The sequence below is a fragment of the Muntiacus reevesi genome, chromosome 1 (assembly GCF_963930625.1).
Source record: "Muntiacus reevesi chromosome 1, mMunRee1.1, whole genome shotgun sequence".
Classification (NCBI taxonomy): Eukaryota; Metazoa; Chordata; class Mammalia; order Artiodactyla; family Cervidae; genus Muntiacus; species Muntiacus reevesi.
In genome coordinates this window covers 107776690-107782556 of record NC_089249.1, presented here as the reverse complement: position 1 = coordinate 107782556, position 5867 = coordinate 107776690, and positions in this window count along the sequence as shown.

The following is a 5867-nucleotide window of genomic DNA, read 5'->3' as shown; positions in this document are numbered from 1 at the left end:
ATTCCATTAAATTTGGCTTTTTTTCTTTAAATTTTCATCTATCTGGGTTAATGGGGTTTTTTTTTCCCCTCTTCTCCTTTATTCCATCCCCTCTTCCCCCACCTTCCTTGTTGCAATAGATTCTCAGAGTTAAATAAGCAATTTTCTAAGATGTCCTTGTCAGGTGACATTATGGAAATTATTTGAATATCATTGCTAAGCCAGGTGAGCCATTTAAAAATGTAAATAATTTGCAATACCATGAATCTAGCTGATGAAGAGCAACCTTAATGCTGATTGATTTATTAGAATCTTTTCCTGATTAGTAATTGCTTCAAAATCTCTTTTCTATGGTTCAGTTTATCATTTTTGTGCCAGATCTTAATATAAATCTGTATAGCTATCAAGTCTGTAATAAGCACTTCACATCATTAGTTATTCTATACTTTTCAAGCAAGTAGTATGGGGCCAATGGCTGTGCATTTCTTATAGCTATTGATACTTACAGTGTAAGTTGATAGTATTAATGATCTGATTTATAAAATATTTGAAAACTTAACATTGGTCCTACTCAATGCTATATTTTAAAATATACAATATGGTACCAAAACAAGACTGTCAGGTTTTTATCCATCCTTTAAAAGTATTTTAAAGGAAAAGATACAGTCACGACCTTGAGGCATTTCAAACTTGAGCTTTGTTTGAAATTCACAATCATGATTATAATTTCAAGAAACACTGTCTTAAAGTTGTCTTATTGCTGTAATGAAGCTGCTAGAAATTTCATTTATTCTCAAGTTAAATCTCAGGAAACCTATTTTATCATAGGAAATAAGCCAGTGCAAAAATACTGCCTTGACTCTGGGGTTCAAATTTATTCATGTAGCTCTTGAGGAATGCCTATCAGTCAATCACAGAAATTTTATTGCATATCATTTTTATTTTTTAATATAAATTTCAATTTAGCATTCTCTGAGGATTAAGTACTCTGTGTATTTCTACTTTCATCACATGCATGTCTTCATTTATTTAACTATAGATACATAAGGAAGCTTACCATACCCTACATATAACAGATTTTAGATGGGTAGCAATAGGAAAAGAATTTGAATACAATACATATTAACTCAAAAATATGACTATGGCTGATTTTTTAGCCATCTATTTAACAGAGTTACTATGTGCTATATGAGAATGTTTTCCACTTTGAAATTAACTTGACTGTGAAGTTATTTTGGCTGTTGTGATTTTCATAAAAACAGTGATTTACTCATGCAAGTCTAATAATTGATATATCCATGAAAAAGTTAGGACAAATCATTTACTAAAAAAAAGGAACAAATACTTATCTCCTAAAACTCTTCACAGGTAGCTCAAATTCTTATACACTCTTTTGTTTCAAAAAATATCCTTTTGTGGAAACAAAGACTGCTCGTTTCTTTCTGTTTCTCAAACTGTAACTGTATTTTTTTTTTAAATAAAAAACATACATTTTGTGCACTGTTATCTGTTAGGTTTGGGCTTCCCTGGTGGCTCAGATGGTAAAAAATCCGCCTGAAGTGCAGGAGACCTGGGTTCAATCCCTGGGTTGGGAAGATCCTCTGGAGAAGGGCATGGCAACCCACTCCAGTATTCTTGTCTGGAGAATCCCCATGGACAGAGGAGTCTGGAGAGCTACAATCCATGGGGTTACAAAGAGTCAGATACGACTGAGCACCTAAGCACAGCACATCTATTATGTTTAAAATATTTTATTCTTTTTTTAAAATTTTATTTATTTTTTAATTGAAAGATAATTGCTTTGCAGAATTTTGTTGTTTTCTGTTAAACCTCAACATGAATCAGCCATAGGTATACATATATCCCCTCCCTCTTAAAATACTTTATTCTTAAATGGAGGTATCTAACATATTCAAAAGTCAAGGAGATAGAACTAATATGTTGCAAATAAAATAAGATTTCTTTTTGCATATTCATCTAAATATTAAGTTGGATTTGTATTTGTACTAAGAGGCATGTCTGTTTTTTTGTTAAATTCTAAACCTTTCCTTATTTAGTACAGGTTAGTTCTATTCCATTTATATTTGATCTAGCAAGAATTCGTGAGGTCTGAAAAGACTACTTGTTTAGCATAATACAATATTAGTGTTTAAAATGAACCATTTCATTTCTAAATTCAGTGTGGAAGAAAGTGCAAACTGGTAGGATCCTACCTAGAATAAAAATTTAGGGTGTTTTTTCCCCAGAGATAATTGTATTAAACTAAGCCTTTCTGGTCCCATCAGCTCATGGAAAATAGATGGGGAGACAGTGGAAACATTGTCAGACTTCATTTTTTTGGGCTCCAAAATTATTGCGGATGGTGACTGCAGCCATGAAATTAAAAGACGCTTACTCCTTGGAAGGAAAGTTATGACCAACCTAGACAGCATATTAAAAAGCAGAGACATTACTTTGCCAACAAAGGTCCATCTGGTCAAGGCTACGGTTTTTCCAGTGGTCATGTATGGATGTGAGAGTTGGACTATAAAGGAAGCTGAGCGCCGAAAAATTGATGCTTTTGAACTGTGGTGTTGGAGAAGACTCTTGAGAGCCCCTTGGACTGCAAGGAGATCCAACCAGTCCATCCTAAAGGAGATCAGTCCTGGGTGTTCATTGGAAGGACTGATGTTGAAGCTGAAACTCCAATACTTTGGCCCCCTCATGCGAAGAGTTGACTCATTGGAAAAGACCCTGATGCTGGGAGGGATTGGGGGCAGGAGGAGAAGGGGACGACAGAGGATGAGATGGCTGGATGGCATCACCGACTTGATGGGCATGAGTTTGAATAAACTCCGGGAGTTGGTGATGGACAGGGAGGCCTGGCGTGCTGCGATTCATGGGGTCGCAAAGAGTCGGACACGACTGAGCGACTAAACTGAACTGAACTGAAACCTTTCTTCAATTGAGAAGATAAGATATAGTTAAAAAAAGATCAATTGAGCTTATAAGTAGATAAATACTTCATAAATAAAAATAAGAATTTATTTGTTTATACTGATCTATTTATACAACCTGAAGACTTTGTAATCCCCAATTTGCTACTGATTAGCCAAAAAGTTCATTCAGGTTTTTCCATAACATCTTACAGAAAAATCCAAGTGAACTTTTTTGGGGGCCAACTCAATACATCTATTTAGTTTAACTGTATTTTTTAATCTAGAAAATGTTTATCATGAAAAATTCTTAGATTTCAAACTGAAGCTTAATATATAAAGGAAACCATGTAAAAGTCCAGGCGAATGCACCAATATTGTCACTGATTTAAATCTGACTTTGAATAAATCAATTAATCATTTAGGAAATAAAATTTTCTCATGAATAGAAGTACTGTAACTAATTGATGCAATTCAGAGAAACTAAAATATTATTCCACCTTGGAAAAATAGGAAATGCTACACATTTTTAAAAACATGCTGACAATAAATAATGGTTTTAGTGATAAATTAATTGCAGATTTGATCTCTAGGAAGAAAGAGCATTAAAAAAAATTCAGTAAATAGAAGAAAAAGTTACAAAATTGTAGGACAAGCACTTATCTGAATTAGAAGAGCAGTGTTCCCAAGGCAGCCTCTATCCTAACTAGCTTAAGTACACTGAACACCAGTGCTTTTACCTTGTAAAGTATGATTGGTGTGAAAGATCTTTACATAGCTTTTGAAATGTAACCTCTGTGATTTAGGAACAGCATAGGTTTAGGGTATATTAAACATAAAATGATGATGGAGAGATCCTTGGGATTTTACTACAGTTGCTTTGAAGAGATGTGATGTTTTAAAAGTGCATTAGACAGGATCCAAATGGCAGTCTGTCCAAAATGTACTATCAGTATCAGATCTTCATAGTGTGTTTTGCCTATGCTGTTAATGAAGTTGTAAAATCAGATGTCTCCATTCACATACCTGGTTTAGGATCCCAAGAGGAAGGTAGGTTCACAACTATCAGGTTGAGGCCATCGCAAGTTTAGGCTTTCTAAATCTCACTTACCATGGGGTCCAAAGAGTTAGATATGACTTAGTGACTGAGCAACAAAAACAAATCTCACTCAGTCCCCATTGCTCCCTATCAGTCATTTTAGTTGACCTTGATGAACTCCTGCCTCCTTTATTCTCAGCATATGTTACTGTTACTCATCCCCTACCTAACAAATATGCACACATACACAGCCCTAAAACATACATGCATGTGCTACTTTAGTCTGTTAATTATCATGTGATACACCCTTACCCCAATTTTATAATCAAAATAGAAATAATTGTGAAAACTCTCAACTCCTTGCCTGAATAACCATCACCTATGCCCTTCTCTGCAGCCTGGAGAAGAAGGCCATCCTATTCGAAGATAATTCTCAATTCCCCTCTTACTGCCCTTTTAGAAACTCCTCTATGAAGTACCCACCTTTTCCTCTTTCTCTGATTGTCCCTTTAGATTTCAAATTCATCCAAAAAATAGATGAGAGAACACTTCCAAACTCATTTTACAAGGCCAACATTACCCTAATATCAACACCAGACAAGGACACTACAAGAAAAGAAAGTTACAGGCCAATATCCATGATGAACACAGATGTAGAAATCCTTAACAAAATGCTAACAAATCAAATTCAACAATACATTAAAAGGATCATACACCATGATCAAATGGAATTTATTCCAGGGATGAGAGGATGGTTCAAAATCTATAAATCAATGTGAGAAATCACATTAACAGAATGAAGGGTAAAAATCATGGATCATCTCAATAGATGCAGAAAAAGCATATGACAGTATTCAATACCTAATAATGATAAAAAAAAAAAAAAAAACCTCTCAATGAATTGGGTATAGAAGAAACAAAACAACATAAAAAGACTACATATAATAAGCTTACAGCTAACGTATTATATAGTAAAAAGTTGAAAGCTTTCCTCCAAGATCAGGAACAAGATAAAGATGCCCACTCACTACTTTCATTCAGTATTGTATTGGAAATCCTTGTCAGTTAGGCAAGAAAAAGAAATGAAAGATATCCAAATTAGAAGCAAAACTATTTATCGACAAATAGACCATTCAGGTATGACCTAAATCAAACCTCTTAGGATTATACAGTGGAAGTGAGAAATAGATTTAAGGGATTAGATCTGAAAGAGTGCCTGATGAACTATGGACAGAGGTTCATGACATTGTACAGGAGGCAGGGATCAAGATCATCCCCGTGGAAAAGAAATGCAAAAAAGGCAAAATGGCTGACTGAGGAGGCCTTACAAATACTGTGAAAAGAAGGGAAGTGAAAAGCAAAGGGGAAAAGGAAAGATATACCCATTTGAATGCAGAGTTCCAAAGAATAGCAAGAAGAGATAAGAAAGCCTTCCTCAGCAATCAATGCAAAGAAATAGAGGAAAACAATAAAATGGTAAAGACTAGAGATCTCTTCAAGAAAATTAGAGATACCAAGGGAACATTTCATGCAAAGATGGGCACAATAAAGGAAGGAATGGTATGGATCTAACAGAAGCAGAAGATATTAGCAAGAGGTGGCAAGAATACACAAAAGAGCCGTACAAAAAAGATCTTTATGACCCAGATAACCATGATGGTGTGAGCACTCACCTAGAGCCAGACATCCTGGAATGTGAAGTCAAGTGGGCCCTAGGAAGCCTCACCACAAACAAAGCTAGTGAAGGTGATGGAATTCCAGTTGAGCTATTAAAAATCCTGAAAGATGATGCTGTGAAAGTTCTGCACTCAATATGCCAACAAATTTGGAAAACTCAGCAGTGGCCACTGGACTGGAAAAGGTCAGTTTTCATTCCAATCCCAAAGAATGGCAATGCCAAAGAATGCTCAAACTACCACACAATTGCACTCATC